The 24,403-nt window shown below is 46.3% G+C and overlaps 2 pseudogenes across 2 annotated transcripts; both read left to right on the forward strand.

The window, feature by feature from the left end:
* The first annotated feature begins 1,598 nt into the window (after window positions 1-1,598).
* On the forward strand, window positions 1,599-10,287 carry LOC311118258 (ras-related protein Rab-5C-like; annotated as a pseudogene). Its single transcript has 5 exons — window positions 1,599-1,960; window positions 3,463-3,614; window positions 5,426-5,548; window positions 5,772-5,865; window positions 9,139-10,287. The product of its transcript is annotated as a ras-related protein Rab-5C-like (transcript).
* An 880-nt stretch (window positions 10,288-11,167) lies between these two features.
* On the forward strand, window positions 11,168-23,960 carry LOC311118257 (histone acetyltransferase KAT2A-like; annotated as a pseudogene). The gene is made up of 21 exons: window positions 11,168-11,213; window positions 15,767-15,957; window positions 16,296-16,422; window positions 17,044-17,189; window positions 17,325-17,414; window positions 17,515-17,696; window positions 17,882-18,073; window positions 18,197-18,303; window positions 18,470-18,580; window positions 18,779-18,915; window positions 19,092-19,300; window positions 19,413-19,539; window positions 19,713-19,823; window positions 19,905-20,168; window positions 20,260-20,388; window positions 20,547-20,732; window positions 20,868-21,118; window positions 21,243-21,554; window positions 21,746-21,942; window positions 22,061-22,151; window positions 23,109-23,960. The product of its transcript is annotated as a histone acetyltransferase KAT2A-like (transcript).
* The last annotated feature ends 443 nt before the right edge of the window (window positions 23,961-24,403 follow it).

Consider the following 24,403-nt stretch of genomic DNA (forward strand, 5'->3'; position numbering starts at 1 on the left):
CGCTTATCTCAGCTCGTTACCTGTATAAAAGACACCTGGGAGCCAGAAATCTTTCTGATTGAGAGGGGGTCAAATACTTATTTCCCTCATTAAAATGTGTTTTTCTTGATTTTTTCGTTGTTATTCTGTCTCTCACTGTTCAAATAAACCTACCATTAAAATTATAGACTGATCATGTCTTTGTCAGTGGGCAAACATACAAAATCAGCAGGGGATCAAATACTCCCCCCCCCCCCCCCCCCCTTGTTAAACATTTGTTTAACAAGTCACATAATAAGTTGTATGGACTCACTCTGTGTGCAATAATAGTGTTTAACCTGATTTTTGAATGACTACCTAATCTCTGAACCCCACACATACAATTATCTGTAAGGTCCCTTTCCAATGCCTCGCACAGAAGGGAACCTGTTGGTAGACATTGAATAACCCATTGAGCATGGTGAAGTTATTAATTACACTTTGGATGGTGTATCAATACACCCAGCCACTACAAAGATACAGGCGACCTTCCTAACTCAGTTGCCGGAGAGGAAGGATACCGCTTAGGGATTTCACCATGAGGCCAATGGTGACTTTAAAACAGAGTTTAATGGCGGAGACAACTGAGGATGGATCAACAACATTGTAGTTACTCCACAATACTAACGTAACTGACAGAGTGAATAGAAGGAAGCCTGTACAGAATACAAATATTCCAAAATGTGCATCCTGTTTGCAACAAGACACTAAAGTAATACTGCAAAAAATGTGGCAAAGCATTTAACTTTTTATCCTGAATACAAAGTGTTATGTCTGGGGCAAATCCAATACAAGACATTACTGAGTACCACTCTCCATATTTTTAAGCTACATCATGTTATGGGTATGCTTGTAATCGTTAAGGACTGGAGAGTTTTTCAGGATAAAAAAATTAACAAAATGGAGCTAAGCACAGGCAAAATCCTAGAGGAAAACCTGGTTGTCTGCTTTCCACCAGACACTGGGAGATGAATTTACCTTTCAGCAGGACAAGAACTTAAAACACAAGGCCAAATCTACACTGGAGTTGCTTACCAAGAAAACAGTGAATGTTCCTGCGTGGCCAAGTTAGTTTTGACTTAAATCTACTTGAAAATGTATGGGAAGACTTGAATGGCTGTCTTGCAATGATCATCAACCAATTTGACAGAGCTTGAAGAATTTTGAAAAGAATAATGGGCAAATGTTGCACAATCCAGGTGTGGAAAGCTCTTCGAGACTTACCTAGAAAGACTCACAGTTGTAATCACTGCCAAAGGTGCTTCTACAAAGTATTGACTCAGGGTTGTAAATACATATGTAAATTAGATATTTCTTTATTTAATTTTCAATAAATGAGTAACATTTTCTAAACATGTTTTCACTTTGTCATTATGGGGTATTGTGTGTGTAGGTGGTTGAGAACAAAAAAAATGATTTAATCAATTTTGAATTCAGGCTGTAACACAATAAAATGTGGAATAATTCAAGGGTTATGAATACTTTCTGAAGGCACTCTAGTTTACTAAAGTTTTCCTGTATCATACTGGCCGCCAACTTGTGATGTTATTAGTCACAGTCTGTTCTTTTTTCCAGCCCCCACAGGTGAAGTCCCCTCTTCCTCCAGCCCGCCTTGACTCTCCTGACCCAGCTTAGCCCACCCTCGCCTGGCCTGTCTCAGCTCCAGCACCTGCTCAGCTTCAGAGCCCCAGTCCTCCGCCCCAGACACACCCACCTAGAGCAGCCTCATCCTCCACCAAGAGCCTCTTACACTGGTGAAGCTCTCTGCTCAGCAGCATGGCAGGTCGAGGAGGACCAGCACGGACCAACGGCGCGGCGGCCAGCAACAAGATCTGCCAGTTCAAGCTGGTGCTGCTGGGAGAGTCAGCGGTGGGCAAGTCCAGCTTGGTGCTGCGCTTCGTCAAGGGCCAGTTCCACGAGTACCAGGAGAGCACCATCGGAGGTGAGTAGGGACGCTGTTTGCATTGGGATTGTTATTCTTCTGACTGTGTCTTAGTCATGCTTAGTGTTTGTGTTGATTTATTGCTGTCCTTGTGTTGAGTCAGTATCATGTTATAAAGATCAAATATAATGGAAGTGTGAATGTGTAGTAGACTGAAGGAAGACCATTTACAATGCCTTCTTAACTGGGGCTGTGTTCAAGGCCAGATCAGGAGCAGACCTGAGCTGCAGAACCAGTTATTTCTTGGCAGCTGATCACCTGACTCTCGCATGAGCAGCCAAACCTCTCAGACTGACACTTTAAATATGCCACAAGGAGTGGGATGTCCTGACTCTTGGCCACAGAAAGCCTTATAGAGAATGTTCAAACTGAAAACAGAAAATAGATATGTGCTAGAAAGAGGTACTTGTCATCTGTCTAATAACGTATGTATTGACTTAATGCTAGCCGGAGTGTAGCAGAGAGAAGGGGGTCTCTCTCTGTGGACTCTTTAAAACAGGAAGGAAGTCGGTCAACAATGGGATTTTGTCCTGGAACTTCTCTAATAGCATCTGGAAACCAATACTTGATGGCTAGATGGATACCTGTCCTCAAAGAGCGCTCACGTTTCTGTTATAACATTCAAAGAATTCCACTGCAAAAGTTGGGTAATGAGTAACTATGTCTTTTCAGCTTCACCTAGTGTTTTAAACCTACACACAGGTGTTGGGAACTTTCATTATATGATTTAGCGTATTTTTTTTTACACCGAGTCACATCATGCAGCATGAGCCACAGGAGGGTGAGGCTGGAGAGACAGGATGCTCGGTGCTTACACTAGCCAAAGCCTTAGGACGAGTCAGCATTTTTTTCATTTTTTTAAAACCTGTCGTCAGCTGTCTGGTCTAAGGTCACCAAGCTTTAGTATGGAGCGGGCTTCCTCTATGAGCGCTGCTGCACATTTCCCTCAGCCATGTGACACAATGGGCTGAATAAGCAGAATCCTTATGTTCCGTGTATTAGCCAATAGACAGCCACATGTTTTGTTCTCTCTTTCCATCACTCACTTTTGTTTAGTGTATTTTACTCTCACTACTTTTCTCGCAGTAACATTTTACCCAGTGCTTAGTGCTCTGCGACTCAATCTTGTTTACTTACATAATAATTGTCCCTTCCTCCTCTCTCTAACGTTGGAAGACTCCCAATTCTCCTCACAAGTTCTCATTAAGCCACTGATCATGTTTCCTCTTAACTGTCTCATGGCCTTGGCTGTTGGGGTTATGTTTGCCTTGTGCTAGTTTAACTCAGCCATGTCAAATCAGGACAACTATACCCCTACGACACTATCAAAGGAAGAAAACAGAATACCTGTCCTGTACAGATACTGAGCATTACTCCACTGTGAGGAAATGTACAGGCGAAGCAAAATGTACACCTCTTTTCTATGTGTAGAGCATTAGCAGACCTCAAAATAAAAATAGCGCCTGAAACTAAGTCTATGATATGTCTCTTCATTTCTTCAGCTGCCTTCCTCACACAGACTGTCTGCTTGGACGACACAACAGTTAAGTTTGAGATCTGGGACACTGCAGGGCAGGAACGGTATCACAGCCTGGCCCCTATGTACTACAGAGGAGTGCAGGCTGCCATCGTGGTCTATGACATCACCAACACAGTGAGTGACTGCTGCTGGTCACGTGTGGAACTAGCCCCTGAGTGTTGTCAGCACTCTGCATCTATATTTAGCTGAGGTTGATGATTATTCAAACCCTCAACAAGTATCCTTTGCTCTCGTAACTGACACTTCTGTAGATATATATAATAGAGCTCTTGTGTGAAAAACAAACATCCATTGTGAAATCTATCTTTGTCATGTACACTGCTCAAAAAAATAAAGGGAACACTTAAACAACACAATGTAACTCCAAGTCAATCACACTTCTGTGAAATCAAACTGTCCACTTAGGAAGCAACACTGATTGACAATACATTTCACATGCTGTTGTGCAAATGGAATAGACAACAGGTGGAAATTATAGGCAATTAGCAAGACACCCCCAATAAAGGAGTGGTTCTGCAGGTGGTGACCACAGACCACTTCTCAGTTCCTATGCTTCCCGGCTGATGTTTTGGTCACTTTTGAATGCTGGCGGTGCTTTCACTCTAGTGGTAGCATGAGACTGAGTCTACAACCCACACAAGTGGCTCAGGTAGTGCAGCTCATCCAGGATGGCACATCAATGCGAGCTGTGGCAAGAAGGTTTGCTGTGTCTGTCAGCGTAGTGTCCAGAGCATGGAGGCGCTACCAGGAGACAGGCCAGTACATCAGGAGACGTGGAGGAGGCCGTAGGAGGGCAACAACCCAGCAGCAGGACTGCTACCTCCGCCTTTGTGCAAGGAGGAGCAGGAGGAGCACTGCCAGAGCCCTGCAAAATGACCTCCAGCAGGCCACAAATGTGCATGTGTCTGCTCAAACGGTCAGAAACAGACTCCATGAGGGTGGTATGAGGGCCCGGCGTCCACAGGTGGGGGTTGTGCTTACAGCCCAACACCGTGCAGGACGTTTGGCATTTGCCAGAGAACACCAAGATTGGCAAATTCGCCACTGGCGCCCTGTGCTCTTCACAGATGAAAGCAGGTTCACACTGAGCACATGTGACAGAGTCTGGAGACGCCGTGGAGAACGTTCTGCTGCCTGCAACATCCTCCAGCATGACCGGTTTGGCGGTGGGTCAGTCATGGTGTGGGGTGGCATTTCTTTGGGGGGCTGCACAGCCCTCCATGTGCTCGCCAGAGGTAGCCTGACTGCCATTAGGTACCGAGATGAGATCCTCAGACCCCTTGTGAGACCATATGCTGGTGCGGTTGGCCCTGGGTTCCTCCTAATGCAAGACAATGCTAGACCTCATGTGGCTGGAGTGTGTCAGCAGTTCCTGCAAGAGGAAGGCATTGATGCTATGGACTGGCCCGCCCGTTCCCCAGACCTGAATCCAACTGAGCACATCTGGGACATCATGTCTCGCTCCATCCACCAACACCACGTTGCACCACAGACTGTCCAGGAGTTGGCGGATGCTTTAGTCCAGGTCTGGGAGGAGATCCCTCAGGAGACCATCCGCCACCTCATCAGGAGCATGCCCAGGCGTTGTAGGGAGGTCATACAGGCACGTGGAGGCCACACACACTACTGAGCCTCATTTTGACTTGTTTTAAGGACATTACATCAAAGTTGGATCAGCCTGTAGTGTGGTTTTCCACTTTAATTTTGAGTGTGACTCCAAATCCAGACCTCCATGGGTTGATACATTTGATTTCCATTGATAATTTTTGTGTGATTTTGTTGTCAGCACATTCAACTATGTAAAGAAAAAAGTATTTAATAAGATTATTTCATTCATTCAGATCTAGGATGTGTTATTTTAATGTTCCCTTAATTTTTTTGAGCAGTGTATTTCATCAAATCACAAGTGTTTTTTTCCTGTGCAGGATACATTCACACGCGCAAAGAACTGGGTGAAGGAGCTCCAACGACAAGCCAGCCCCAACATCGTCATTGCACTGGCAGGGAACAAAGCTGACCTTTCCAACAAAAGAGCTGTGGACTTCCAGGTACTGAGGAACTCCTAACAGTTAGATGCTGCTCCCACTGGACTATTAGTGGGAAATGTTAAGGTTGTTTAAACAGTAGAATGTCTACAAATGACATTTTTATCATTTCTGTTGATATTCATGAATGCTCACAAACTCTCAAAACTTTGGGTTATTACTGAGTGTATCTATATGTTTGTGATAGACCTCTAAAGATCTCTGTCCTTCCTTTGTTTTTTTGTAGGAAGCACAAGCGTACGCAGATGACAACAGTTTGCTCTTCATGGAGACTTCAGCCAAGACGGCCATGAACGTCAATGAGATCTTTATGGCCATAGGTACGTGTACCACATTATTATGTGTGCATGTATACACTGAGTGTCACGCCCTGGCTCTGGGGACTCTAGTATGTTGAGCCAGGGTGTGAGTTTTCATTTGTTTATGTTCTAGTTGTTGTATATCTATGTTGGCCAGGGTGGCTCCCAATCAGAGACGGCTGTAGCTCGTTGTCTCTGATTGGGAGTCATACTTAGGTAGCCGTTAGGCATTCATTATTTGTGGTTTCTTGTTCCGTGTGGGTTTGTTTATGTAACCAGGGACGTCACGTTTTCGTTTTGTTGTTTTGATCGTGTGATCATTCTAATAAATAAAATGTTCGCATTCAACGCTGCGCCTTGGTCCTCCTCTATGAATGACGATCGTGACAGAAGAAACCACCAAGATGTGACCAAGCAGCGTGTCCAGGAGCCATCGCCAGGGAGATCCCTAACAGATCTCCTTCGCCTCCTCGACTGGGTCAAGCCGGGTGAGGAAGAGAAGGGCTTGACATTGTGGCAGAAGGGCGAAAGGCTGGCGAGGGACATGGAGACCTGGTCCACGGGTAGGGGAGACGCCCAGAAATTTTTTAGGAGGGGGGCTAACGCCGTGGACGACGGGCCAGCAGGAGACCGCGGCAGAGCGGCCCAGCGGATTGGCAGAGGAGGCCGCCAGGTTACGGGGGCCACTGGTCGAAGAGGGGGTGGAAGATGTAGAGGCACGGCGAGAGGTACTGGCGTGTGTTGCCAGTCCGGTCCGGCCTGTTCCTGATCCCCACGTAGTCCTCCTGAGTGGCGCAGTGGTCTAAGGCACTGCATCGCAGTGCTAACTGTGCCACTAGAGATCCTGGTTCGAATCCAGGCTCTGTCGCAGCCGGCCGCGACCGGGAGACTCATGGGCGGCGCACAATTGGCCCAGCGTCGTCCAGGGTAGGGGAGGGAATGGCCGGCAGGGATGTAGCTCAGTTGATAGAGCATGGCGTTTGCAACGCCAGGGTTGTGGGTTCAATTCCCACGGGGGGCCAGTATAAAAAAATATGTATTCACTAACTGTAAGTCGCTCTGGATAAGAGCGTCTGCTAAATGACTAAAATGTAAATGTAAATGTAGGGCCAGTGGTGTGTGTTCCCAGTACGGTCCGGCCTGTTCCTGCCACTCGCACCAAGTCTACGGTGCGCATCGCCAGCTCGGCCCGGCCCATTCCTGCTCCCCGCACCAAGTCAGTGGTGCGTTTCGTCAGCCCAGTCCGGCCCATTCCTGCTCCCCGCACCAAGTCAGTGGTGCGCGTCGTCAGCCCTGTCCGGCCCGTTCCTGCTCTCCGCACCAAGTCTGTGGTGCGCGTCGCCAGCCCAGTCCGGCCCATTCCTGCTCCCCGCACCAAGTCAGTGGTGCGTTTCGTCAGCCCAGTCCGGCCCATTCCTGCTCCCCGCACCAAGTCAGTGGTGCGCGTCGTCAGCCCGGTCCGGCCCGCTCCTGCTCCCTGCACCAAGTCAGTGGTGCGTTTCGTCAGCCCGGCTCGGCCCGCTCCTGCTCCCCACACCAAGCCAGTGGTGTGCGTCGTCAGTCCGGCACGGCCCGTGCCTGTTCCACCGGTGGCGGGTCCGGCACCGGTCAGGTGCTGCGTCACGCCGGAGCTAGAGCAATCCGCTCCACCAGTGTTCAGTTCAGCTCCGGTCAGCAGGGCCAGACCGGACCAGGGGTACTTTGGGGGGTTAGAGAAGGAGTGGGGGTCATGTCCGGAGCCGGATCCGCCGCCGAGGCGGAGTGCCCACCCGGTCCCTCCCCTGTTGTATTTGGTTGGCGCGGTCGGAGTCCGCGCCTTTAGGGGGGGGTACTGTCACGCCCTGGCTCTGGGGACTCTAGTGTGTTGAGCCAGGGTGTGAGTTTTCATTTGTTTATGTTCTAGTTGTTGTATATCTATGTTGGCCAGGGTGGCTCCCAATCAGAGAGGGCTGTAGCTCGTTGTCTCTGATTGGGAGTCATACTTAGGTAGCCGTTAGGCATTCATTATTTGTGGTTTCTTGTTCCGTGTGGGTTTGTTTATGTAACCAGGGACGTCACGTTTTAGTTTTGTTGTTTTGATCGTGTGATCATTCTAATAAATAAAATGTTCGCGTTCAACGCTGCGCCTTGGTCCTCCTCTATGAATGACGATCGTGACACTGAGTATATCAAACATTAGGAACACCTTCCTAATATTGAGTTGCACCCCCGCTTTTGCCCTCGGAACAGCCTAAATTCTTTGGGGCATTGACTCTATAAGGTGTCAAGCGTTCCATAGGGATGCTGGCCCATGTTGACTCCAATGCTTTCGACAGTTATGTCAAGTAGGCTCGATGATCTTTGGGTGGTGGACCATTCTTGATATACACAGCAAACTGTTAAGCGTGAAAAACCCAGCACATACACAATCCAAACCCAGCACATACACAAATCAAATGTTATTTGTCACATGCGCCGAATACAACAGGTGTAGACCTTACAGTGAAATGTTTACTTACAAGCCCTTAACCAACAATGCAATTTTAAGAAAGAATACCAATGCAAATAGTCTGGGTAGCTATTTGATTAGATGTTCAGGAGTCTTATGACTTGGGGGTAGAAGCTGTTTAGAAGCCTCTTGGACCTAGACTTGGCGCTCCGGTACTGCTTGCCGTGCGGTAGCAGAGAGAACAGTCTATGACCAGGGTGGCTGTAGTCTTTGACAATTTTTAGTTGTAGTTGAACCTTTTTAGCAGTTGTAGAACCTGACTGATGCAACCAGTCAGGATGCTCTCGATGGTGCAGCTGTAGAACCTTTTGAGAATCTGAGGACCCATGCCAAATCTTTTCAGTCTCCTTAGTGGGAATAGGTTTTGTCGTGCCCTCTTCACAACTGTCTTGGTGTGCTTGGACCATCTTAGTTTGTTGGTGATGTGGACAACAAGGAACTTAAAGCTTTCAACTCGACTACAGCCCCGTCGATGAGAATGGGGGTGTGCTCGGTCCTCTTCTTTTTCCTGTAGTCCACAATCATCTCCTTTGTCACACATACACAATCCATGTCTCAACTGTCTCGAGGCTTAAAAATCTGTCTTTAACATGTCTCCTCTCCTTCATCTACGCTTGATTTTGAAGTGGATTTAACAATTGACATCAATAAGGGATCATAGCTTTCACCTGGTCAGTCTGTCATGGAAAGAGCAGGTGTTCATAATGTTTTGTATACTCGGTGTACATTTCTTCCCAGAACAAATTAAATGTGTAGAAACCATGAAGGCTTCCTACTCACTGTTTCTTTTTGTCCTTCTCCTGTAGCCAAGAAGCTTCCTAAGAACGAGCCAGTGGCCGGGCCAGTGGCCGGGCAGGAGTGGACCTGCAGGAAGCCGCCCCACAGGCTGGTGGTAGCAAGTGCTGTGGAGGTGGGAACTAACCAACTGGACCGACACACCAACCAACCTGCAGTATCAACCAACTGACCAGACCAGCTGACAAACACATCCCACGGTCAAACCAACCGACGGTCTGACCAACCACCATGCACCAATACTGCACCGATCAACTGATAAGCAAACCAGCTCACAGGCCAATCAACTGTCAACACACAACTCCAAGGTTCCAATGATCCGACCAACAGACATGACACAATTATGACCAACATGATGACCTAAAACTGTTTTAACTTATCCGAGGACATAACAACCCAGTATCTGCAACGAAACTATGGACATCTGACAACACCCAGGCAAAAAACAACAACCCCACTTAGGGAGGAAAAAAATATCAATCCTTACCAATCGCACATAACAGAGCACTGTTCTTCTTTGTTTCACTGTATTTCTGTAAGAAAAATAAAAAATCAAACGCAACTGGGAGGAATAATGAACAGGCTCTTTGGCCCTCTCCTTTCTGTCTCTCCCTCTCTCTTGTCATTTCTTTACCATAATACTACAGTATTTCAACGTATGTCTTCTGTCACTGTTCTAACCCTGTTTAGTTTGGTGGTGGGTGAATGTAGCAATTCTCATGATTTAATTTTGTCTTGTTCCCGATCGTCACCCTTGGGCAAAAGAAGGGAGAGTGTTCAACTCCTCAACCCCAAATAAGGAGTTAGGAGAACAGTTGTTTCCTTCCAGATATAGCAGTTGTGTAGATGAACTGAACTATTACATTGTTATTATTATTGTTATTACTTTCACTTATTTTTGGCACAAGTTAAACAGTATGATTTCAAAGACTAGACCACCTAAGGTTTTCCAATCATTAATCTATGATATCCAACCATATACATAGTGCATTAACATCATTGTCACCAATAAGTCATTTTTAGCATTAATATAATGTCTCTGAATCATTCATATACAATGACGAAAGTGGAATAAAACACAAAGCAAGATTTGTTTTCCTGACCAAAATCACAATTGTGTATTGAAAACATGTTGCTATTATTTGTATAATTATTTTCTTCAAATATGTGACCAATCAGTAGTTACTGTCAATACAATACCTTCCCAATCTCAACATGATACTTTGTCATCCTCAATTATTTTTGTCATGTAAAGATGTCTTTTTTATTTGTATACAATTATTTTGTTTCTGAAGATTCTCTGGTATGGGGTGCACTGGTTCTGTCATCTGTTGTGATTTCAGATTTTATCAGTTTCTTTTGCTTTTCTTTTTCTCTGTTCTTTTTTTACTTTTTCATATCGGGGAGGGATCGTCTGTTATGACATCAATGATTAGCACAACAGTACCTGCAGCTGTCACTGCTGTGAGATGGGGGACATGGGGAGGGCAGGGGTAAACAAAGCAAAACAACATTGTAATTTTACCAATAAATAAGGGGGAAGGTATCTCATTGTATGCCTGTCTTCTCATTTGTTGTATGACAATGGGTATTCGAGTAGAAGATTTTTCACTTAGTTTTCACCTAACAGCTATGAGTATCTTTACCGACATGTTGGGCGTACCGTAGTTGTTTCCAGTCATACAGAAGCCTTTGTTCTCTAATTGTCGATCTTCTCTAATTCTCAATCTCATCAATAGATCCTCATCAGTCTAAGAAGCCAGCTGAGCTCAGTGAGATTCTTTCTGCTGAAAAATCTCACACTATGGTCTGACTGAATTCCTCACATTCCTGCTCCACAGTCGTGGTCGTCGTTGTCCCGCCAGTGGATTTAGTTGGCCAAAACCCCTTTGCTCTCTCTCTGACATGACAGTAATGGCTGGGGCAGATTATACTTTCCCAGACTAATTGTAAACAGCTGTTGCCCCAAAGCTGAAACCTTTCATTTCAAACGCAAAGGGATAAGTACACATTTTAAGTTATTTCGATTATTTATCCTACATGTTACACAAGAACCTCTCACAACAGTCCTCATTGAAGTTAGAAAGTTAGTGTGCTCTACTGACCTCTACTGGATCGTTAAAGTAGAATTTATACTCAATGGTGGTCAATAAATAGTGTAGCTAATTCAACACAGTGTAATTCTGTATTGTTCTATGTAAATGCATTTGTATGTTTTCATTGCAAACTTTGACAATTCCGGCTACTTTCAATACTTTAGGCAGACTGCAGGGGCCACTGAGACTACAGTACCCATACTGCCTTTCTTCAAATCCAGGGCGAGGGGAGAGGTGAGCGACCCAAAAAAGGGGTGGAGTGGAACCAATGATGTGTATACGTACCATTGAGTGGAACAGGCTGCAGTGAAGCGTGCGTTTTGATATGTCGGACCCGGCGGCACAGACATTTACATTTACATTTTAGTCATTTAGCAGACGCTCTTATCCAGAGCGACTTACAGGAGCAATTAGGGTTAAGTGCCTTGCTCAAGGGCACATTTACGTCATTTAGCAGACGCTCTTATCCAGAGCGACTTACAAATTGGTGCATTCACCCTATAGCCAGTGGGATAACCACTTTACCATTTTTTTTTATTTTTTTTTTTTGGGGGGGGGGGGGGGGTAGAAGGATTACTTTATCCTATCCCAGGTATTCCTTAAAGAGGTGGGGTTTCAAATGTCTCCGGAAGGTGGTGAGTGACTCCGCTGTCCTGGCGTCGTGAGGGAGCTTGTTCCACCATTGGGGTGCCAGAGCAGCGAACAGTTTTGACTGGGCTGAGCGGGAACTATGCTTCCTTAGAGGAAGGGGAGCCAGCAGGCCAGAGGTGGATGAACGCAATGCCCTCGTTTGGGTGTAGGGACTGATCAGAGCCTGAAGGTACGGAGGTGCCGTTCCCCTCACTGCTCCATAGGCAAGCACCATGGTCTTGTAACGGATGCGAGCTTCAACTGGAAGCCAGTGGAGTGTGCGGAGGAGGGGGGTGACGTGAGAGAACTTGGGAAGGTTGAACACCAGACGGGCTGCGGCATTCTGGATGAGTTGTAGGGGTTTAATGGCACAGGCAGGGAGCCCAGCCAACAGCGAGTTGCAGTAATCCAGACGGGAGATGACAAGTGCCTGGATTAGGACCTGTGCCGCTTCCTGTGTAAGGCAGGGTCGTACTCTCCGAATGTTGTAGAGCATGAACCTGCAGGATCGGGTCACCGCCTTGATGTTAGCGGAGAACGACAGGGTGTTGTCCAGGGTCACGCCAAGGCTCTTCGCACTCTGGGAGGAGGACACAACGGAGTTGTCAACCGTGATGGCGAGATCATGGAACGGGCAGTCCTTCCCCGGGAGGAAGAGCAGCTCCGTCTTGCCAGGGTTCAGCTTGAGGTGGTGATCCGTCATCCATACTGATATGTCTGCCAGACATGCAGAGATGCGATTCGCCACCTGGTTATCAGAAGGGGGAAAGGAGAAGATAAGTTGTGTATCGTCAGCGTAGCAATGATAGGAGAGGCCATGTGAGGATATGACAGAGACAAGTGACTTGGTGTATAGGGAGAAAAGGAGAGGGCCTAGAACTGAGCCCTGGGGGACACCAGTGGTGAGAGCACGTGGTGCGGAGACAGCTTCTCGCCACGCCACTTGGTAGGAGCGACCGGTCAGGTAGGACGCAATCCAGGAGTGAGCCGCGCCGGAGATGCCCAGCTCGGAGAGGGTGGAGAGGAGGATCTGATGGTTCACAGTATCAAAGGCAGCAGACAGGTCTAGAAGGACAAGAGCAGAGGAGAGAGAGTTAGCTTTAGCAGTGCGGAGAGCCTCCGTGACACAGAGAAGAGCAGTCTCAGTTGAATGACCAGTCCTGAAACCTGACTGGTTTGGATCAAGAAGGTCATTCTGAGAGAGATAGCAAGAGAGTTGGCTAAAGACGGCACGCTCAATAGTTTTGGAAAGAAAAGAAAGAAGGGATACTGGTCTGTAGTTGTTGACATCAGTGGGATCGAGTGTTGGTTTTTTGAGAAGGGGTGCAACTCTCGCTCTCTTGAAGACGGAAGGGACATAGCCAGCGGTCAAGGATGAGTTGATCAGCGAGGTGAGGTAGGGGAGAAGGTCACCGGAGATGGTCTGGAGAAGAGAGGAGGGGATGGGGTCAAGCGGGCAGGTTGTTGGGCGGCCTGCAGTCACTAGTCGCAAGATTTTATCTGGAGAGAGAGGGGAGAAAGAAGTCAAAGCATAGGGTAGGGCAGTGTGAGCAGGACCAGCAGTGTCATTAGACTTAACAAACGAGGATCGGATGTCGTCAACCTTCTTTTCAAAGTGGTTGACGAAGTCATCCACAGAGAGGGAGGAGGGGGGGGGGGGGGGGGGAGGATTCAGCAGTGAGGAGAATGTGGCAAAGAGCTTCCTAGGGTTAGAGGCAGATGCTTGGAATTTAGAGTGGTAGAAAGTGGCCTTAGCAGCAGAAACAGATGAAGAAAATGTAGAGAGGAGGGAGTGAAAAGATGCCAGGTCGGCAGGGAGTTTAGTTTTCTTCCATTTCCGCTCAGCTGCCCGGAGCTCTGTTCTGTGAGCTCGCAATGAGTCATCAAGCCACGGAGCTGGAGGGGAGGACCGAGCCGGCCGGGAGGATAGGGGACACAGGGAGTCAAATGATGCAGAAAGGGAGGAGAGGAGGGTTGAGGAGGCAGAATCAGGAGATTGGAGGGAGAAGGATTGAGCAGAGGGAAGAGATGATAGGATGGAAGAGGAGAGAGTAGTGGGAGAGAGTTAGCGAAGGTTGCGGCGGCGCGTTACCATCTGTGTAGGGGCAGAGTGAGTAGTGTTGGAGGAGAGCGAGAGAGAAAAGGATACAAAGTAGTGGTCAGAGACATGGAGGGGAGTTGCAGTGAGATTAGTAGAAGAGCAACATCTAGTAAAGATGAAGTCAAGCGTATTGCCTGCCTTGTGAGTAGGGGGGGACGGTGAGAGGGTGAGGTCAAAAGAGGAGAGGAGTGGAAAGAAGGAGACAGAGAGAAATGAGTCAAATGTAGACGTAGGGAGGTTGAAATCCCCCAAAACTGTGAAGGGTGAGCCATCCTCAGGAAAGGAACTTATCAAGGCGTCAAGCTCATTGATGAACTCGCCAAGGGAACCTGGAGGGCGATAGATGACAAGGATATTAAGCTTAAATGGGCTAGTGACTGTGACAGCATGGAATTCAAATGAGTAGATAGACAGATGGGTTAGGGGAAAAATTGAGAATGACCACTTGGGAGAGATGAGGATTCCTGTGCCACCACCCCTCTGACCAGATGCTCTCGGGGTATGCGAGAACACATGGTCAGACGAGGAGAGAGCAGTAGGAGTAGCAGTGTTTTCAGTGGTAATCCATGTTTCCGTCAGCGCCAGGAAGTCGAGGGACTGGAGGGTAGCATAGGCTTGGATGAAGTCAGCCTTGTTGGCATCAGAACGGCAGTTCCAGAGGCTGCCTGAGACCTGGAACTCCAGGTGTGTGGTGCGTGCAGGGACCACCAGGTTAGAGAGGCAGCAGCCACGCGGTGTGAGGCGTTTGTGTAGCCTGTGCGGAGAGGAGAGAACAGGGATAGGCAGAGGCATAGTTGACAGGCTGTAGCAGATGGCTACAATAATGCAGAGGAGATCGGAATGAAATGAACTAAACATCTGGGAAAGGAGAGAGCAAGGCCTCCCTCACCAAAAAAAATATAACTCTCCCAACTTCCACCTCAGAAACTATAATTGTTTCACTGAACCACCCGAATAAAACTCTCCCAACTTCCACTTTAGAAATTAGAATTGTTGTAAACTACAGCGGTTCAATGTTTCAAGGACTAGACTCAACTTACTTTATTCAGCTAGCTAACTATGACGCCATAGCTAACTAGCATGCTAGCATCCAATAACACACAGTTTAGCACCAATACTTGGTTACAACAAACTACCAATAGTGTGTTAACACACTAAACTGATAATTCGTGTCCGTGTCTAGTTCTTTCATAACGCAGCAATGATTAAACGTTGGCTAGCTAGCACAAAGATATTGTATTTAGCTACTACAGTACAGCTAGCTGGTAGTGTTGGCTAGCTAGCAATGGCTGCTGTGTTGACTTTGTTTGAAAAACGGCGTCGCTGCGAACGAATGTAGCTGGCTAAAAGGATATTGTATTTAGTTGCTACCGTTGCTAATAGCTACTAGCCAGCTAGTCCAGGAGGTGAGTTAGCTAGCTAGCTTCGTGTTACACCCGGCACCGCCGAATACAAAAGTAACCTACAATAACTACATACAACAACTACCCACAACAGCCCACGATGCCTACCTATAATACCTAACTACAATCTAAATACATAGTTTAAGCCTTACTCGACAAAGCCCAAGCTATGTATAAAGCCAAACTTACCCAACGCCAGCTATCTGGGTGGCAGACTGCAATCAGTAGCTGTAATTAAGTACAGCAGCTACCAACCACCTAACGTTAATGCCTCGGATAATGAAGTTAGAAAAACAGCTGAATGGTAGGTAGCTAGCTGGCTCAATTACAGGTACTCTTAAGCGTGAAATAACATTGGAAACAACTAACCACAGTTGCTAAAAGTTACCAGTAGCTACCCGCCATTCAGCTGTCTTGCAACCCCGGCTACATCAAGCTCAGTCTGGTGGGACTGCTGGGGCGGGATCTGGATCGGGGAACAGTGACCCAGTCAGACCAGGTCTTAGCCAACAACAGCGGGCGAGTCAGAAATAAGCCCAAGTCAGAGCTTTTCCACGGGCGAAAAAGCTCGAGAAACTCGGAGTCTTCTCCGCTTGCAAGGTAGCTAAATAGCTAACGTTAGCTATATGGCTAGGCTAGCTAGCATAGCCAAGTTCACCAAAACAATTACTAGCTAACTAGCCATTTCCCCTACTTGCACAACCATCTAAACAAACAGAAACAAAACACCATTATCATTTGCATTTGGTTTCTAACATGCAATAATATCCTTCATAAATGTATATGGCGTACATGCGTAGCTAACGTTACTGTCAAGAATATAGTTAGCAACAGCAAGGCTAACCAACTTTGGTAGTAGCTAGCTAGGCAGCCAACTAGCATGAATCTGTTTTATTATGCTAGTGTGGGCTTCTGATTTATTTTCCTCTTATCTTTAGGCTAGTGACACATGCAAGTGCAATGGCTGGAAGAACCCACAACCGCCGACAGCCACCCGTAGTATGGACTTACAGCAACAAGCGGCCAGCCTGAGCGAGTCCTGCCGCAGCTGCGGGCATGCCCTGGGTAGGCTGCCTTATGACTCAACACTAGTTTGAAGGATAGATATGCTTCATGATCACACTGAACCTAATGTCATCAATACACATCATAGATATAGAATGTGTATGCTATTCCATAATAGCAATTATGATCATAGAAATTGCACAATGTAGGTTTCAGCCTCATCTCTTTATTGAGTGAGTAGTAAAGTAACAATCCTTAGCGATTTCCCCTTTAAAGGGGCAGTCAGCAGTTGCTACATCCATTTTTGTGCTTATAAATTAATGATATGTACCTATTGATTCTTGAAGACTATAACTTATAAATGCTTAATGAGCTTAGTTCAACTGTCCTACCCCATCAGAACCCAAAATATAAGCTTGTTTTACTCCAATGTTTGTAAACAATGTAAATGTAAAGAAACACTGTATAGCCTAAAAACATGGTTAAAACAATCATTTTAATATCATGGATGGTCAGTCCTTGCATACGTAGCTCTGTCTATGAATTTGAGAGTAGTTACTTTTCTCCAGCCCCATTCATAAACTTTTTACCGAAACAGTTGTGTGGAGTTCCTTTGTTATTGTTTCAACTGCTGATTGACACTTTAAGATGCTGATCTGTTATTGAACCCCTCCTGTGCAGCGGCCCATGTGTCCCACCTAGAGAACGTGTCAGAGGAGGAGATCAACAGGCTGCTGGGGATGGTGGTGGATGTGGAGAACCTCTTTATGTCTGTGCACAAGGAGGAGGACACTGACACCAAGCAGGTCTACTTCTACCTCTTCAAGGTATGACATCACTTCCCTTCATTCCAACCAGACAGACAAGTGTAAATGGCCATAACCTCCACTTTCCTGCCACTGGAGTCAATATCTGGCTTTGCACATCTTGAACCTCTCTCTCTTTTCATCTCTATCCCCCAGCTGCTGAGAAAATGCATCTTGCAGATGAGTCAGCCGATAGTGGAGGGATCATTGGGGAGTCCCCCCTTTCAGAAGCCCAACATAGAGCAGGTAGACAAGTCTCCTTCCTACCTGTTTGTCAAGCTGTTCTTTCCTTCTTGCCCAACAGTAAAATACTTTTTGTACAAGTTTGTTTTATTTTGTTTCTCAGGGAGTGTTGAACTTCGTTCAGTACAAATTCAGCCACCTGGCACCCAGAGAGAGGCAGACAATGTTTGAGCTCTCCAAGATGTTCCTCCTGTGCCTCAACTACTGGAAGCTGGAGACTCCCACACAGTTCCGCCAGCGGTCCCAGAAGGATGATGGCACAGCCTACAAAGTGGACTACACCAGGTGTGTGTGACATCTGTTGTGGAAAATGTTTGTTTTTTTGCAATGAATTGCATCTTGTTTTTTGTTGTTGTATTGCATCTTGTTTATTTTCTGTTAATGTAGAGGTCTCACTGCTGACTTCTCCTTTTGTTCCCATCAAAAGTGACTCACAACTACTGTAATCTAATCTGTGTCTTGTTTCCCAGGTGGCTGTGCTACTGCCATGTCCCCCAGAGTAACGACAGCCTGCCGCGCTATGAGACCACCCAGGTGTTTGGCCGCAGTCTGCTCAAGTCAATCTTCACCGTGACGCGCCGCCAGCTCCTGGAGAAGTTCAGAGTGGAGAAGGACAAGCTCCTACCAGAGAAACGCACACTAATCCTCACACACTTTCCCAAGTACGTGGTGTCACGTTGATACTTATTGTGTTTCTCCCTCGAGTTACAATCAAACCAAGATTCTGGAGTGAGTGAGATGGACGCTGTGAATCTGTGGATTGTAACAAAGTGTTTGTGTCCCAGGTTTCTGTCTATGCTAGAGTAGGAGATCTATGGGGAAAACTCTCCCATCTGGGAGGCTGACTTCACCATGCCTGCCTCAGAGGGGGGCCAGCTGGGTCACCAGTTAGGTAGGGGGTACCTGTTACAACTAAATAAGTGGTTCTCATAAGATCCATAAAGGCACTTATAGGTTGTACAACATGTAATGTGTGATGATATGATACTTTTCCCTCTCTCCATTTTCAATAATCCTGTCTGGTCTCGGTCATTGTCCTGTGTTTCTGATCCTGGCAGTGATCAGCCCTGCTGCAGTGTCGGGTTCGCCCTCCATCTCTAAGGCCATGAACAGTGGCTCTTCGCTAGGCAGTCTGGGGCTGGACTCTGGCGTGGCCGAGCCCATAACAGGTCAGTAACTCTGGCAGCCCCGCCAAGCTAACTTTTGCTTTGTACTGGGTGTGAAGTAATAGCTGACGTTTGTTTTTATGTCTTGCCTGTTGATGTGGGAGCTTGTATTTCCAATGCCTCCGTGTGATAGCCTCAGACACATAAACATCATATAAATTCATGGTGGTTATAGTAATGTTTTGTACTGTTTCCCCTCAGGAGAGAAGAGGAAGCTTCCAGAAGCTCTGACCCTGGAGGACGCCAAGAGGATCAGGGTGATGGGCGACATCCCCATGGAGTTGGTCAACGAGGTAATGATGACCATCACTGACCCGGCTACCATGTTGGGCCCAGAGGTAAGTGCTGCCCAAGACTGAGACGCGTCATTTAATGTCCATTCGCCAGTGCAACATGAATATTTATGTTGACTGATATGTTTTATCAAGTCTAACATCTAAGTATGGAAACGGGATGTTTGTTAGAATTAATATAATAATGAACTATGTTGATAATCACTGTCACTCTCTGCTAGACGAGTCTGCTGTCTGCCAATGCTGCTCGTGATGAGACAGCCAGGCTGGAGGAGAGGCGGGGCATCATAGAGTTCCATGTCATAGGGAACTCTCTTTCCCAGAAGTCCAACAAGAAGATCCTGATGTGGCTGGTGGGCTTGCAGAACGTCTTCTCCCACCAGCTGCCTCGCATGCCCAAAGAGTACATCGCACGCCTAGTGTTTGACCCGTACGTAGACAGTTTAACAGTTTCTCTCACCTGTTATGTCTTCAGTGAAGCTTCTTGAAATGACCTTTTTTTGACCATTTCTCCCCACTCTCTTGGACTGTTCTCTGTCCAGGAAGCACAAGATGCTGGCCCTAATCAAGGATGGCCGTGTCATCGGGGGCATCTGTTTCAGGATGTTCCCAACCCAGGGCTTTACAGAGATCGTCTTTTGTGCCGTCACATCCAACGAGCAAGTCAAGGTATGGACACACCTCTCCTTTACATGCAACAGCACAAATACTGAAATAAATTAGCTGGGTAAGTTGGACTTAATGGCTTGTTATTGTACTCACGGTATCTGTCAGAGTTTGAATGTATGTGTTGGACCAAGAGGCCAACATTTTCCCCTGATTGTTTGCCATTGTGGTTTCAGGGCTACGGTACTCACCTGATGAACCACCTAAAGGAGTACCACATCAAGCACAGCATCCTGTACTTCCTCACCTACGCTGATGAGTACGCCATTGGCTACTTCAAGAAGCAGGTATGGTATAGGATGATAACATGTACCTCTCTCTCTACCTCACCTCTGACCTCTCCCCTCTGGCTTGTTTTGTCATCACAGGGATTTTCCAAAGACATCAAAGTGACGAAGAGTCGTTACCTTGGTTACATCAAGGACTACGAGGGGACTACCCTCATGGAATGTGAGCTAGATCTAACACTTTATGTTTACCCTTTACATTTAGCTAATTTCGTTATTTATCGCCTTCAGATTTGTGCCAACCTGGACTCAGTGATTGTGTCGTCTAAAGTGTATGCCCCTGAGCTGAAGAAAAAGGTCCCCAGACCCAGGAAAAGGTTTGACATCGTTGACAGAAGACCTCAGGTGAGTTCAATTCTGTTCTATAAACATATAGCCTTTGAACTTGAGAGCTGTATTGGTTTGAATTCAACAAACTCCTGTTGTTTTGTCTCAGGACCCATTTGGGGATCACCTGAAGTTCATGATGCAGTTTATCCATGACTTCATGGCCTTAGGGCCTTTTCTATCAGGGAGTTTGGCACGCAGGAGTATGAGGCAGACGTGGTGATTCTGGAGAAGAAGGGTAAATCATCCTCTTAATATGAAATAATACCACATTATAGAAGCAAAGCATAGGAATCATTTTCATGCACCAAATCACACAAGGAACCTTCCTCAGTCAATGCCATACTTTTGAATTCCATATTAAAACCTATTTTGCATGTGTGTTTCCTGGTGTAGGTGTGACGGACAGGAACAGACTACTGGCCCAGTGTGCTCTCCACCTGCGTCAGTACAACGACGCCCTGCTCATCAACGACACAGTGCGCATGGTGGATGCCTTTAGGGTCCTAGAGGCCTACTATAGCACCAAGAGCTCCACTGCCATGGATGGAACTGACTTCTTCCTGCTTGGACTCTACCAGGGTGAGAACCTGCAATTCCCTTGGAACAATCTCTCCCACTTTCTCACATACTGTATGCGTGTGATTCTTGGGAATATTAAGAGTATAGGAAGTTCAACTTCTGATCATTGATAGTCAGTGTCCTGATCCTCAACAGAGAACGAGGTGGAGCTGAGGAAACTGGCAGGCGATGACCGGTTTGAAAACCCTAAGATGGGGAAGCTTCAGAGCACCCTGCTGGAGCAGTTTGACCAGGGTGGGCACTCCAGAGGCATCCTCTTCTCCAAGACCCGTAAAAGCACCCACTGCTTGTATGACTGGGTGTCCAAGAACCCAGCCCTGCAGCGTGCTGGTATCAGGGCAGCCATTCTGACAGGCGCTGGCAACGGCATCAATTACATGACCCAGGTAACCTGACATTAAACACAGTCAGAACTTTTGGAGGTATAGAAAGGTGGGTTGGAAAGTGCCAATGCCTGTGTCATACCAACAACTGACCTCTGTTTGTGTGTTTCTGTGGGTGCGCTTGTAGAATGAGCAGAAGGACACAATCAAAAACTTCCGCCAGGGCTCCCTCAACCTCCTGATCTCCACCAGCGTTGCCGAGGAGGGCCTGGACATCCCAGAATGCAACCTGGTGGTGCGCTATGGGCTGCTGACCAATGAGATCGCACAACAGCAGGCCAGTGGCCGGGCTCGGGCGAGTGACAGCGTTTACTCTGTGGTGGCCCAGGCAGGGGGGCGGGAGGTGCGTCGGGAACATCTCAATGAATGTCTGGAGGAATTGACTGGCAGGGCCATCAGCGAAGTGCAGAGGATGGAGCCCAGGGAGTTCCAAATGAAGGTGAGGCTATTCCTCATGGTGGTGAGGCTGGTATCTTTCTCTATGTACTACCCCTGCATGTATCTCATCTCTTTGGAAAAACCTACACTCACTCACTTTCCTTTTTTCCAGTATATCTTTTGAACCCGGCACCCAAATTATTTTTGAGTTGAGCATGCCAATTCCTCATTCTCTAATCTCTTTTTCACTAGATCTTTTCTCTCTCTGTCTCCACTATTAGATCACTGACCAGACAGTTGAAAGAACAGTTGAAGATCAAGAAGAAGGGTCGTTTCAGTGCTGCTAGCATTCAGCTCTCGCGTCGAGGCTGTTTTGTGCCCGTGGCCTTCGGCAATGACATTAAAGTAATTGAAAACGCACACCATGTCAACATCAACCCTGACTTTGAGTAAGTTGTGTTTCTCTAATGTCTGTCCTGATACTGTCACTGTCACATATTGGAAGTGTTTTTGCATCAGTGTGTTTGTGTGTGAGGAGTTAACCTGTGCATGTGTGTGTGTTTTCAGGAGGTACTATAAAACCAATGGGCAGACCCTTCTGAAGACTTTTGAGGACTGGGAGCCAGGCCGTGTGATCAGCTGTGCTGCCTGTGGCAGGGTGAGGTTGGCCTTTAATCTCTAGCTTTTTATTTTAGGCTGAGGCTGCGGATCCGTAGGCAGATATTTTGTCTAGTGGCGCGCTGTTGTGTTGTGTTGTGGCTGCATGAGAGAAAAAGGTCACCATTCTAAAACCTGAGGTGGTGTTTTTTGTCTTACAGTAACATTATTGTATTATGACTGTAAGTCGCTTTGGATAAAAGCGTCTGCTAAATGGCATATTATTATTATTATTATTATTATTATACTATGCTATTAAACTGAGTGTACAAAATATTATGAACACCAGCTCTTTCCATGACATAGACTGACCAGGTGAATCCAGGTGAAAGTTATGATCCCTTATTGATGTCACTTGTTAAATCCACTTCAATCAGTGTAGCGGAAAGGTAGGAGACAGGTTAAAGAAGGATTTTTAATCCTCGAGACAATTGAGACATGGATTGTGTATGTGTGCCATTCAGAGGTGAATGGGCAAGACAAAATATTTAAGTGATTTTGAACGGGGTATGGTAGTAGGTGCCAGGCACACTGGTAGAGACCATGCCCCGATGAATTGAGGCTGTTCTGAGGGCAAAAGGGGGTGTAACTCAATATTATGAAGGTGTTCCTTATGTTGTGTACGCTCAGTGTATATTCAGTTCTGTTATGTACAATACTATCATTATGTGATCTTGCAGAAATTGATTCAGCTTTGATCTCACTTTATTAAACGAGAACCATTCGCCAGAATAGCCTGTTCTCTAGGAGTAGAGCAGAGACTGTGCGTAAATACGGAATCCTGCACATGCACAGAAACTTCGGGACTTTTACACCCCGGGAAGAAAGGTCCAGTAGAATTTGTATCCGCAGCCTTTCCGTTTATCTTATGTTACTAGGACTATTCTATTGTCTTTTAACATGCTTATATATGGAAATCTACATCAGTATATTTGTTTATATATTTATATCTGAACAGCAATGGGGAATGGAAATGGTATATAAGGAGATTGCCCTGCTGCCCATTCTGGCCATCGAGAACTTTGCCATGGAGACTCCAGAGGGAAGAAAACTAGCCAAGAAGTGGAAGGACGTTGAGTTTACAGTGGAGGAGTTTAACTTCACCACGTACTGTAATAACAAGTTCCCTGGCATGTTCGATTGATACACTATTACACTGGAAGAAGGACTACAACTGGTGTTTTCATGGTTTTCACCTTTCTCTTCCTTTCTCTCTCTGTCTCTCAGTCTGTGTTGCTTCGTCTAGACTACTTTTGTGTTCCTTATGCATGATCCTGAAGTGTGTCGTAGTCCTATGACGGGGGAGAGATGCTGTGCCTTGGGTATGGTTGGCCCGGTAAATCAGGTCTGGCCGCCACAGGCGGTGTGACGCGGCAGTGTGCTAAAGCATGTTACACAATGGTCAGGGTTAGAATTAGCGCGACAGCTTTGTTTATGCCCAAGGTCCTCTCTCCCTCCCTCACCAGAGACGTGTGGGTTTCTTCTGCTGCATCGCAGCCAAGCACGCAAAAACAGATGAATTTAGCAGCCCTGTTCTAAGATTAACTCAAATTATCAGTTTTTCTATTTTTAGCAAAGTACTATCAGCATCGTCCATATTTTGTCATGAATTTGATTGTGTGAATCTGTACTGTCTTTGTTTTAGCTTGAACCTGAAACGTATGCCCCCTCCTGATACTGCCTGAAACTTGCTGCTACTTGATCATGTATGAAAACATTCAAATTGGGATTTCAAAATATTTTTGCTATATTAATGTGTTCAGAACTGTGTGCCTTTCCTTGCCTAAAACAAATGAAATGTTCTACTGTAATTACTTTTTTATTCTTGATAAATAATTGGACATTATTTGTCTGCACATGTCTATATTGAATGTTATAAATGAAAAATAAAATAATAGATAACTAATAGAAATAAATAATAGAAGTATATAGATTTCACCTTCATTCCTGTCTTCATAAACTCTTGCACAAGATGGCGCTCTTAGCCCTCCAATGTCTACTTCCATACCTGCAGTAGAGGGAACTTATGTTTTTAGATTCCTTCTTTCCCTAACCTGTGCCCTTTAGTTTAGTATGGGGGAAGATTGTGTATGTGGCCATGGTCATCAACAGGTGTCTGTGCTGTTGGCTGCTATAGGTTTCAAGGTATAGGGAGCATTTACAAGCATTTCGCTACACCCACAATAACATCTACTAAATATGTGTATGTGACCAATAATAATGATTTGAGTATATGAATGAATACTGGCTGTT

This window comes from Coregonus lavaretus, assembly GCF_964263955.1.
Source record: "Coregonus lavaretus genome assembly, contig: HAP1_SCAFFOLD_787, whole genome shotgun sequence".
Classification (NCBI taxonomy): Eukaryota; Metazoa; Chordata; class Actinopteri; order Salmoniformes; family Salmonidae; genus Coregonus; species Coregonus lavaretus.